General features: G+C 45.0%; 1 protein-coding gene across 1 annotated transcript in view; it reads left to right on the plus strand.

The window, feature by feature from the left end:
- The first annotated feature begins 2,876 nt into the window (after positions 1-2,876).
- Positions 2,877-13,028, plus strand: part of TMEM139 (transmembrane protein 139) — a 28,165-nt gene continuing 18,013 nt past the window's right edge. Inside the window, exon 1 of the mRNA XM_068258791.1 lies at positions 2,877-3,842. The gene's annotated coding sequence lies outside the window, so the exon portion shown is untranslated. The remainder of the gene's footprint in view (positions 3,843-13,028) is intronic.

Here is a 13,028-nt window from a genome sequence, read left to right on the forward strand (position 1 = left end):
TTTGGTAAGTTTCAGAGCAGTTGGGGACAGGCTCTTGGGGGTGGCAGCTCCAGGGCTTGACTGCGCTCACATATGGTGTTACATGCTGGTTCTGGGGCCCCGGGCAGTGAGAGTTCCTGGGGCCCCAGGCTGGCTTGTGCACCATTGTTTTCAACACTACTTCCTGGTCCCTTTCAACCCCAATAGTATTCCCTGGTTGTCTAGTGGTTCCCCGCACCCCTATTGTATATCCTGGTCATCTAATGGACCCCACCGATAGTGTTCCCTGGTTGTCTAGTGGTCTGCCATCCTCCATAATGGTATTCCCTGAACCTCTAGTGGACCCTCCCAATAATATTCCTAGCTGTCTAGCTGACCGTCCCTATCCTCTCCCCCAATAGTAACTATTCCCTGGCTTACTAGTGGGTCCTTCTACCTCCCCTTCATAGTATTTTCTGGCCTTCTAGTGGACCCCTCCTTTGCACCCCCAGGGCTCTGACCCCCCATAGCAGAGTTGCGCTGCAGGCAGAACTACTCACCTGCTCTGTTCGCTCTCCCAGTTTGGAAATATCTTTTATAGCTGGGGCTTTGCCCACCTAGTCTCTGAGCATCATATACTATAGCCCTAGCTTCTTATTCATTCCCAAACACTAGAAGCCAACTAGAGAAGATGTCTCCACACTTCAGAGACCAAGTGGCCTTAACAACTCTGCCGTGAGGGTTCTGGGGGGCGTTTGGGGCACCCCAGCATAGGTCAGAGCAAGGGCCCCAGATCTTTAGACCTAGCAATGTGCTATCGAACAGAGACTTTGACCACTAGCAGATACTCACCCCTTGCTCGTATCACCAATAGAGACTGTGACCACTCTCTGACCACTAGCTGATACTGTTACCACGCTCTTTAACTGACAGAGACTGTAACCCAACTCTGACCACTAGCAGATACTGTTACCACACTCTTATCACTAACAGAGACTGTAACCTCACTCTGACCACTAGCAGATACTGTTACCACACTCTTATCACTGACAGAGACTGTATCCCAACTCTGACCACTAGCAGATACTGTTACCACACTCTTATCACTAACAGAGACTGTAACCTCACTCTGACCACTAGCAGATACTGTTACCACACTCTAATCACTGACAGAGACTGTAACCCAACTCTGACCACTAGCAGATACTGTTACCACGCTCTTATCAGTGACAGAGACTAACCCCACTCTGACCACAAGCAGATACTCTTACCATGCTCTTATCACTGACAGAGACTGTAACCCCATGCTGACCACTAGCAGATACTGTTACCATGCTCTGATCAGTGACAGAGACTGTAACCCCACTCTGACCACTAGCAGATACTGTTACCACACTCTTATCACTGACAGAGACTGTAACCCCACTCTGACCACTAGCACATACTGTTACTACACTCTAATCACTGACAGAGACTGTAACCCAACTCTGACCACTAGCAGATACTGTTACCACACTCTTATAACTGACAGAGACTGTAACCCCACTCTGACCACTAGCAGATACTGTTACCACATTCTTATCACTGACAGAGACTGTAACCCCACTCTGACCACTAGCACATACTGTTACCACATTCTTATCACTGACAGAGACTGTAACCCCACTCTGACCACTAGCAGATACTGTTACCATGCTCTTATCACTGACAGAGACTGTAACCCCACTTTGACCACACTAGCAGATACTGTTACCACACTCTTATCACTGACAGAGACTGTAACCCCACTCTGACCACTAGCAGATACTGTTACCATGCTCTTATCTCTGACAGAGACTGTAACCCCACTCTGACCACTAGCAGATACTCTTACCATGCTCTTATCACTGACAGAGACTGTAACCCCACTCTGACCACTAGCACATACTGTTACCACACTCTTATCACTGACAGAGACTGTCACCCTGACTCTGACCACTAGCAGATACTGTTACCATGCTCTTATCACTGACAGAGACTGTAACCCCACTCTGACCACTAGCACATACTGTTACCACATTCTTATCACTGACAGAGACTGTCACCCCACTCTGACCACTAGCAGATACTGTTACCATGCTCTTATCACTGACAGAGACTGTAACCCCACTCTGACCACTAGCAGATACTGTTACCACATTCTTATCACTGACAGAGACTGTAACCCCACTCTGACCACTAGCAGATACTGTTACCATGCTCTTATCACTGACAGAGACTGTAACCCCACTCTGACCGCTAGCAGATACTGTTACCACACTCTTATCACTGACAGAGACTGTAACCCCACTCTGACCACTAGCAGATACTGTTACCACACTCTTATAACTGACAGAGACTGTAACCCCACTCTGACCGCTAGCAGATACTGTTACCACACTCTTATCACTGACAGAGACTGATGCCCCACTCTGACCACTGGCAGATACACTTACCATTATCACTGACAGAGACTGTCAACTCACTCTGACCACTAGCAGATACTGCTACATGCAACCATGTAACCCTGGATGAGACACAGCACTATCACTACTGGTAGAAACAGAGACTACACTCTGACTACTGAGACTTTGACTGCACTTTAATCACTGACAGAATCTTGCATTTTAATCACTGATAGGGACTGATAGTAGCACAAGACAAGCGTGTTTGTAATATGTAGAGAATTATACTGAGCTTTATTCTGCTGTGAGTTCCTGCGACTCTTCTTATATAACCTGACACAAGCTGCAGCTCAGGGACGCCCTGGAGAGAAGTTTCTCTGGTCTGAGACAGGTTAGACATAGCTCAGTGTCACCATGTGAGTGACTGGGGCAGGCATAATGTGACTTATCAGAGTACAGAGGGAGTGACGCTGTGTCATCAGAGTAACATATATACACAGGCTTCCTGGATGGCTGGACAGAACTGAGAGGGAACACTGCTAACTGCCTGAGTCTCCGAGAGAGTCAAACAGAGAAAGAGAGAGAGAGACTGTACTACTGAGTCACACAGGAGCTGCTGAGCAACTTTCTGGGAATTTCCTGCCATCCTCATTGCTGTTCCCTAAAACTTTAAAACACCTAACAGAATTGGAAGAAGCAGAAAGTTGAGGATTCACTGACTGAACAATCTCTGAGATTCACTAAATTATCCAACTGCAGTATCCACTGACTGATCCACCTGCTGACTGAAGAGGAGCCGAAATCCACTGACTGATCCACCTCTGAGATCCATCAACTGATCAGCCTACAAGATCCACTTACCAATCCATTGCAGAAATCCACTGAATGATCCATCTCTGAGATCCATCAATTGATCAGCCTACAAGATCCACTGACCAATCTATTGCGGAGATCCACTGAATGATCAATTTTTGAGATCCACTAATTTCGGTATCCATTGGCTGGTCCATCTCCTGACCGATCTGCCTCTGAAATCCATTGAGCTGTGTATCTCTGAGATGCACTAAACGATCTATCTCTAAAATTCATTGACCAATCCATCTCTGTGATCCACCGATCGGTCGGATCAAGGGTCCACTGACTGATCCATCTGTAAAATATCCACTGGTCTATGCATCTTTGAGATCAGCCAAAAAAGTTCCTCTACAAGGTCCACTGAGCAGCAATCCTTCTTCTTGAAGATTCACTGAGTGGTCTGTCTCCAGGATTTAAGAGATTCATTCCTGAGGAACACTGACAAGCAGCTTCTGGAAGTAGAGAATAAATCATTTCTGGATATGAAAGTGGGAAGCAAGAATAGGTGATATCAGGATAAGCGAGAGAGCGATAAGTCGTTTAAGGCATTCAGGCGGGAACTGTAAGTGGATACCATCCTTCCGCGGATCCAGCAGTAGCTAGCTGGTAAGTGTCACCAGTAATTAGGGATTGGCAATAAATTAGTAGCTCTGTTTATAAAAAGGTGAATGACAGTTTTGCCCAATCATGGCTAGTGATGATTGCAATCTGATAATTACGAGTACGCAAAATTTCATGTAAAATTTCACATACATTTTTATAATTACGTAATTACGATTTGGACATTCGTTTGACTTTGTGTAATCCCTACGTAACGTCTCATAATTTTCATGTCATTTTTGCATAATTTCTTGTTGACTTTAGTGGTTATTAGCAAAGTCCCCATATATGCTATTGTCAACAAAACGCTACGTATGTTAAGGAGGAAGGCAAAAAAAATGATTTTTCAAAAATCTTTGTAGTTTTTGAGAAAACCGATTTTAAAAATGCAAAGGAAAAAAATGTTTTGTTTTTAAAAAAAAAAAAAAAATACAGTTGCATTTTTAAAATTGATTTTCTCAAAAAGTACAAGATTTTTTTAAAAAATGTTTTTGCCTTGTTACCACTATTCCCATTAACACACATAGCAATTCTGGTGATGGCAGCATGAATGAACCACTAAAGTCAGCACAAGATTGCGCAAAAAGTACGTGAAATTGTGGTTCCTGATTACCTTTACAAAGACAAAACAAAAAAAAATGAATTATGCTTTTACCCGAAACTTTGCATTACGAATTTGCATTGTAATTGCAAATTACCATGGAAAATGACGATTATGCAAAACTTGAGCTCATCCCTAATAATGACACCTGAGTACCTGTATATTCACGAATACCAAACTTCTGTTTGTAAAGTACTTTTGCTGTCATTATTAAACCGCAAATTCTCCCCACTTGGCAAGCTTCTGGTTCTGTTGTTCCCATGGCGAATTCCGGTTCCTGTAATACTGGCTGTAGTAACAAAGGCAATAAATGCTTCATGAAATGTGAGATTCAACCATATCATTTCAAACTTGGCCAATCTTTGTTTTTTTTCAGTCTATCTCTATGGACATACTCTGTACTGTGTGTGTCCCAAGTGTCACCGTAAATTGGCAAATTGGGCCTGGGTTCATTAAGAGCTGAATCATCCACTAGGCACCCTAGGCAGGTGCCTGGGGCTTAGTATGTGTCAGAGGGACCCCTGCCACTTTCTCTCCCATCTCAGATTACCAAGTAGGCTATAATGGGGATCCAGTAGGTTATTCTTGGCTGTGATCCAATAGGGGGCTGTCATTTCACTATCACTAGCTTGTGGTAGACATAGTTATAACTGGGATTTAAAGTGGAGATCCAGCCAAAACCTTTCATGTAGATTTGGATAGATTGGTGGAGGGTTAGAACTGAGTTGGGTCTTATATTTCTGCCTTTTTCCCTGCTGAGAAAGTTTCCACTCACTTCCTGTTTCAACAGGAAATGAAGGCAAATGAATCCTCTGATTGATGATATCAGTAAAAGCTATGAGTACTAGGTGTTTATCGATGTCTGTGTCCCAGATGAGACATTTTCTTGTACTTGTTGTCTAGGTGATTGCGGTTGCCTTGACAACTAACATGAATAAAAGCACTTTACTTGTAAGGATGCTTTAAAGAGTGAGAAGTTCCTGTTGCCCTCTCTGTCCAGACCAGACTTTCTCAACCAGGGTTCCTTGAGTACTCTGCAGGGGTTCCCTGGCGTTTCCCCATTGAGGGGCAAGTATAATAGAGCACATTATAATAGGTGGTAGTTCAACAAGAAGCACTAAATTGAGGGGTCAGGAGACAGTATAATGAGTGGCAGTGTAATAGGGGTAGTGAAATAAACAGCCACAGCTACTTTTAAAGACCATGCCTCCTGCAAAATAAATGCAGGGGTTCCTCAAGATCAAAAAAATTGTTTGCAGGGGTTGCATGAGATCCAAAAGTTATTTGCAGGGTTCCTCCAGGGTAGAAAGGTTGAGAAAGGCTGGTCCAGACTGACGCATGATACTCCCACTCACTTCCTGTTTAAGTGACTGGAATTACCCCAACTGGAAGTGACAGGAAATCTTTCCAACTGGGACTCTGACAGCATTAAAATCCTGAAAAAAGATTAAATACTTCTCATGTCTATCTAAAACAAGGTTAAAACAAAATGGTTTCAGTTTTGTTGAAAAGAAAAATAGATGTAAACTACGCACATTCATTGCATGACACTTGTCAAAGTGTATTGGTAATTTTTACCTGGTTCTGTAGTTACTAAACCATGTGAGCCTGCCGTAGGGGGTCTGCCTGTTACAGTGATATGACTGTTGCAGTGCAGTTATGAGATGTATTCCCAGGAACATGCAGGACTGCTGGTACCAGTATACATGTAGTCCGCCTCAGGCTCTGTGTGAAGGGTATAATTAGGCCCTGTCAGATCAGTTAATTTTATTGTTAAATGTGTTTACAAAAACAAAGACACTGAGACTAGAGTACCCAACCAGCGATTAATGAATGTATTGTTGCCCAGGTATCTACCAGATTACTCTATTGGACAATTAAGGAAATATGTTTACTCCCCTGGTTTGTTAGAGATAATGTAATTCATTTTTAAAAGTACTGTTAAATGCCTATTGACTTAATTATATTCTACTTTAAATGGTCACTTAAAATAGCCTTTTCAAGCCTAGGGCATCGCCTGGGATTTCCGAGTATCTCCAATGGGGCTGTCATAAGTGATCCAACAATTTTGTGCGGGTTATTTTTGTAAAAAATAATGTCTGCTATTAGGTGGTAATAGATTGCAACCCTCGGGTCCCATTTGAACTTAGTGGGGGTTGCTAAAACACTGTCTCATGCAAGTGCTGTACTTTAAAAAATAAAAATAAACTTGGGTTCTAAAGTGTACGTAAAAGAAAATCTCTTGCAGTAGTCGCTGACACTGCACTCGCTCAGCCAGCCATTTACACATCTCCTGAGACCCCTTGCAGGGGAAAATCCAGTATTTTCAAGGTGGGATTCCTGAAATGTCTCCCTCAGCCACACCCAATACAATAATATGGTAGGACATCATGTTGAGTACACACACAGCAATTTCCCATCCGATTAACAGGATCTGATGGTTATTTCCGACACGTCCTATCTGCTCCCGATCAACAACGGGATTGATCAGGAGCAATTTGGATACAGATAATAATGAGGACAGCCAGCATTGGTAATGAAGGGGAAAGTGAAACCTTCAGGGGCACAGGGCTGTGCTCATACCTGGCTCTGTGCTCTGTTAAGTTCCCCAGAGCTGCTCCATGCTACACACCACAGCTACATCCAAAGTCAGCTGTAGCAGGAAAAGACAAGGGGTGTGGTGGCACATAGTGCAGGCAGCAGCATGGTGCTGTGAGATGCAGGATGCCTCAACTTGTGCCTGTCTCTAGACACTTGCCTCAGTTTTAAGGTGGCCACACACCATACAATTTTTTTTTAAAATATCTGTTCAATTTAAGAATTGCAATCAATTTTTCTGACTGATTGTAACATTTCAAAAATATGACCAATGTACCTATGCTCAATTTGTCCCCAATTATGATAAAAATGATTGGAAACTCTGACAAAATTGATAGGATGTGTATATTAATACATTGACAATCTAACACACACCATACAATCTTTAGAAAGATTGAAGAAAAATATCTGCCATTACGGATCGATAACAATAGAAGAAAACGGGAAATCCAATCGGATTTTTCAGTCGAATGAAAAAAAAAGCTTTCGCTTGTTTCGGGAGATCCGATCGTTTATATCGAATTGCCTTAAAATCAGATAATTTTATTGTATCATGTGTGGCCACCTTAAGAGGGGATTCTGGACAGCTGTAATCCCCCCCTGAACTTGCCTATGCCCCCGCTGTGATAAGTGATGAGCACAAATTTTGCATAATCGTAATTTTACTTTGTACAGTGCCCCGGAATATGTTGCCACTTTATAAATAACGAACAATAATAATTTTGCATCGTAATTCTCAATTGGGAATATTGGGAACAAGTCAAAAGCATTTTTCAAAAAGACCTCATAGTTTTTGAGATAATAGATTTTGAAAATGCAAAGGAAAAACGTTTTTCAAACCAAGTCGCATCTAGTGATGATCGTAATCAGGAGATTACGATTACGCAAAATTTTAGATACATTTTTGCAATTATGCCTATACGTAATTACTATTTGTAAATTGAATTGATTTCGTATAGTCATATCCCCCATGCATGCTATTGTCACAAATTGCTAGACAAGAGAAGACACTAAAGCTGGCCATACACTAGGCCGATTCCCCGCCGATCGACAGCAGATTCGATCAATGGGATCGAATCTGATGTTAAATCGTTAATGTTAACGCTAAATTTCGATCTATTTCGTCCTGAAATAGATCGGTCCCGTCAATCGCTCCGTGCGGGAAATTACCGTCGATCACCCGCGGGTAGGGAGCGCGTTGCTAGCGGCGTTCGAGTGCCCGACGACCGACGCAATACAGCTGCAAAACATTACCTGCTCCGCCAGCGCGACTCCCCTGGTCTCCGCTGTCTTCTTCTCTGCTCTGGTCTGGTCTCTGGGTCCGGCAGACTTCACTTCTTCCTGCACAGCACCACCACCACAACAGATTGTGAACGGTTTCAGGCTGAAATCGATTCACAATCTGTTTGCAGTAAAGGCAGCCATACGATCCCTCTCTGATCAGATTCGATCAGAGAGGGATCTATCTGTTGGTCGAATCTGATGGCAAATCGACTAGTGTATGGCCACCTTAACCAGTACACTATCCAGCCACATGTAATGCTACATGTATTAAAGAGACCCAGAGATGAAAAGATAACATATTTGTACATACCTGGGGCTTCCTCCAGCTCCATAAGCCTGAATCGCTCCCACACCTCCTTTCTCTGCTGCCTCTGTCCGCCGGTACCGGGTCCCGTCATTTCGGCCAGTCGAGCCAGTCGACGCAAGTGCAGTGCGCTCCCTCCGTACTGCGCAGGCACATGCGTACAAAGCCGGCGGGAGCCCCTGTGCATGCGGAAGACTGGCCGCATCCTATGGAAGTGACGAGACCCGATACCAGCGATAGAGGTAGCGGAGGACGGCGGCGTTGGAGCGATCCAAGCTTATGGGGCTGGAGGAAGCCCCAGGTATGTTTAACATCATTATTATATTTTTAGCATTGGTTCGTCTCTGGTTCCCTTTAAGGAGAATAGTGAGTACAAGTAAAAAAAAATCCAAAAGACCTTGTAGTTTTTGAGAAAATTGGATTTTAAAAATGCAAAGAAAAAATGTTTTTAAACTCAGAAAAATTATAGTTTAAAAACCATTTTTCTTTGCATTTTTAAAATCGACTTTCTCAAAAACTACAAGGTCTTTTTGAAAAATTATTCTCACTATTCTCCTTAACATATGTAGCAATTTTGGTAGCAATAGCTTGTATGGGGGCTTTGCTATGAACCGATAAAGTTGGCAGAAAATTACACAAATTGACGAGGAAATTACACAAAAAATTACGCAAAATTATGAAATATTACTATTACATACAAAATGAATTATGATTTTCTTTGAAATCTCACATTACGATTACAAAGCGTAATTGCGAATTTCGATGCGAGATTTCGCATATGCGAAATTTTGGCCCACCACTGGCTGCATCTTCAACTTGCATGCATTTGCATAATATTCCCATAACATTTCTATGAGTTTAGAATTATTTGCATTTTACTGACCATCTCTAATGACTATGGATGATCACTAAGATCCTAAATCAGAATTTGTAGTGAATGTTGTTAAAATCTTGGCAATGCATTTTTTGGGCTGTAATGGATTGTTTGTCATTGATATTTACAAAAGTAGAGCTTCACTTTTAAAGGACAACTGAAATGAGAGGGATATGGAGGCTGCCATATTTATTTCTTGTTAATGTGGGAAGGCTCTATAGGACCCAGAGCCTTCCCTCTCCTTAGGTAAGTATCTGTTTTTTTGTTTTTGTTTTTTGGGGGCTTCAGACTCCCTTTAAAGGGGAGCTGAAGTAAGAGGTATACGGAGGCTGCCATATTTATTTCCTTTTAATCAATACCAGTTGCCTGGCAGCCCTGCTGGACTATTTCTCTGCAGTAGTATCTGAATAACACCAGAAACAAGCATGCAGCTAATCTTGTCAGATCTGACTTTAAAGTCTGAAACACCTGATCTGCTGCATGCTTGTTCAGGGGCTAGGGCTAATAGTATTAGAGTTGGGGTGAACCTCTGATTTTAGGTTCGCGAACCGGGTTCGCGAACTTTCGCGGAACGTTCGGTTCGCGTTAAAGTTCGCGAACCGCAATAGACTTCAATGGGGATGCGAACTTTAAAAAAAAAAAAAAATTATGCTGGCCACAAAAGTGATGGAAAAGATGTTTCAAGGGGTCTAACACCTGGAGGGGGGCATGGCGGATTGGGATACACGCCAAAAGTCCCCGGGAAAAATCTGGATTTGACGCAAAGCAGCGTTTTAAGGGCAGAAATCACATTGAATGCTAAATGACAGGCCTAAAGTGCTTTAAAACATCTTGCATGTGTATACATCAATCAGGTAGTGTAATTAAAGAGAACCCGAGGTGGGTTTGAAGAATATTATTTGCATACAGAGGATGGATCTGCCTATACAGCCCAGCCTCTGTTGATATCCCAAACCCCCCTAAGATCCCCCTGCACTCTGCAATCCCTCATAACTCACAGCCACGCTGCTGACAAACAGCTTGTCAGAGCTGGCTGTGTTTATCTCTATAGTGTCAGTCTGCTGCTCTCCCCGCCTCCTGCAGAACTCCAGTCCCCGCCTGCATCCCTTCCCTCCCTGCTGATTGGAGGGAAGGGACGGGGGCAGGGACCGGAGCTATGCAGGAGGCGGGGGAGCATCTGAGACTGACACTACAGATGTAAACACAGCCTCACAGCACGGCTGTGATTTATGAGGGATTGCAGAGTGCAGGGGGACCTTAGTGGGGTTTGGGATAGCAATAGAGGCTGGGCTGTATAGGCAGATCCAGCCTCTGTATGCAGATAACATTCTTTAAACACACCTCGGGTTCTCTTTAAGGTACTGCTTCACACTGACACACCAAACTCACCGTGTAACTCACCGCAAACAGCTGTTTGTGTAGTGACGGCCGTGCTGGACTGGTGCGCACCATGGCGAGAGTGCAGCTTTTGGTGGCTTTACAGCCCATATGGTCGCCTGGCTGATGTAGCTGAATGACAGAACAGTGACTGTCCAGCTGATCAAATTTGGTCTGACCACAATGAAGCAACGACCTTATTATCTTTTGTGTGCCCCCCGAGACACTCATCTAGGCGCCGGTCATTGCTTCATTGTGATACGCAAGCCCCTTCACCACGGCAAGGTAATGATCACGAAGGGGAATGGGCGCATGTACATGCCTTTTCTTTTATTGTTGCAGCTGCCCGCAGTGCAGCCAGAAAAATTAGGCAGTCATGTACACGCACCAGAAAAATTATTACAGCGGCCGCTGCTAGCAGCGGCCTAAAAAAATTCAGCAATCCGCCTGGAGTCCCGGACCCTGTTGGTGGTGGCGGAGAAGGTAGTCAAGCGGCCTGCAGGCAGACATGCTGTGTGGAGGGACTGGGAGCGACTTAGTCTTCTTGGGGCAGGCCAGGCAGCCAGTCACACGGCGTGCAGGCAGAGATGCTGTGTGTGCGGGGACTGACTTAGTCTTGGGGTGGGCAGCAGCCCTCCGGGATCCATGCCTCATTCATTTTGATAAAGGTGAGGTACTTAACACTTTTGTGACTTAGGCGACTTCTCTTCTCAGTGACAATGCCTCCAGCTGCGCTGAAGGTCCTTTCTGACAGGACGCTTGCGGCAGGGCAGGAGAGAAGTTGGATGGCAAATTGGGACAGCTCTGGCCACAGGTCAAGCCTGCGCACCCAGTAGTTCAAGGGTTCCTCATCGCTGTTCACAGCAGTGTCTACATCCACACTTCAGGCCAGGTAGTCGGCTACCTGCCGTTCCAGGCGTTGGTGGAGGGTGGATCCGGAAGGGCTACGGCGAGGTGTTGGACTAAAGAACGTCCGCATGTCCGACATCACCATGAGATTGCTGGAGCGTCCTGTCTTTGACTGCGTGGACACGGGAGGAGGATTAGTGGCAGTGGTACCTTGCTGGCGTTGTGCTGTCACATCACCCTTAAAGGCATTGTAAAGCATAGTTGACAGCTGGTTCTGCATGTGCTGCATCCTTTCCACCTTCAGGTGAGTTGGTAACAGGTCCGCCACTTTGTGCCTGTACCGAGGGTCTAGTAGTGTGGCCACCCAGTACAGCTCATTCCCCTTGAGGTTTTTTATACGGGGGTCCCTCAACAGGCAGGACAGCATAAAAGACGACATCTGCACAAAGTCGGATCCAGTACCCTCCATCTCCTCTTGCTCTTCCTCAGTGACGTCACGTAAGTCAACCTCCTCCCCCCAGCCGCGAACAATACCACGGGAAGGTTGAGCAGCACAAGCCCCCGGCGACGCCTGCTGCGGGTGTTCTCCTGCTGCCGTCCCCTCCTCCTCCTCATCCCCCAAAGAAACACCTTGCTCATCATCCTCTGAGTCTGACTCATCTTCTGCACACGACTTCTCTTCTTCCTCCTCCTCCTCCCTCTGTGCTGCCGCAGGTGTTGAGGAAACAGCTGGGTCTGATGAAAATTGGTCCCATGCCTGTTCCTGCCGTAACGGTTCCTGGTCACGCTCATTCGCAGCTTCGTCCGCCACTCAACGCACAGCACGCTCCAAGAAGAAAGCGTAGGGAATTAAGTCGCTGATGGTGCCCTCACTGCGGCTCACCAGGTTGGTCACCTCCTCAAACGGCCGCATTAGCCTGCATACATTTTTCATCAGTGTCCAGTTGTCGGGCCAGAACATCCCCATCTTCCCAGACTGTTTCATTCTCCTGTAGTTGTAGAGGTACTGGGTGACGGCTTTCTTCTGTTCTAGCAGGCGGGAGAACATGAGCAGGGTCGAATTCCAGCGAGTCGGGCTATCGCAAATGAGGCGTCTCACCGGCATGCTGTTTTTCCGCTGAATTTCCGCAAAGCGTGCCATGACTGTGTAAGACCGCCTCAAATGCCCACAGAACTTCCTGGCCTGCTTCAGGACATCCGCTAAGCCAGGGTACTTTGCCACAAATCTTTGAACAACTAGATTCATGACATGTGCTATGTAGGGTATGTGTGTCAGCTTCCCCATATGCAAAGCGGCAAGCAGAT

The sequence above is a fragment of the Hyperolius riggenbachi genome, chromosome 10 (genome assembly GCF_040937935.1).
Source record: "Hyperolius riggenbachi isolate aHypRig1 chromosome 10, aHypRig1.pri, whole genome shotgun sequence".
NCBI lineage: Eukaryota > Metazoa > Chordata > Amphibia > Anura > Hyperoliidae > Hyperolius > Hyperolius riggenbachi.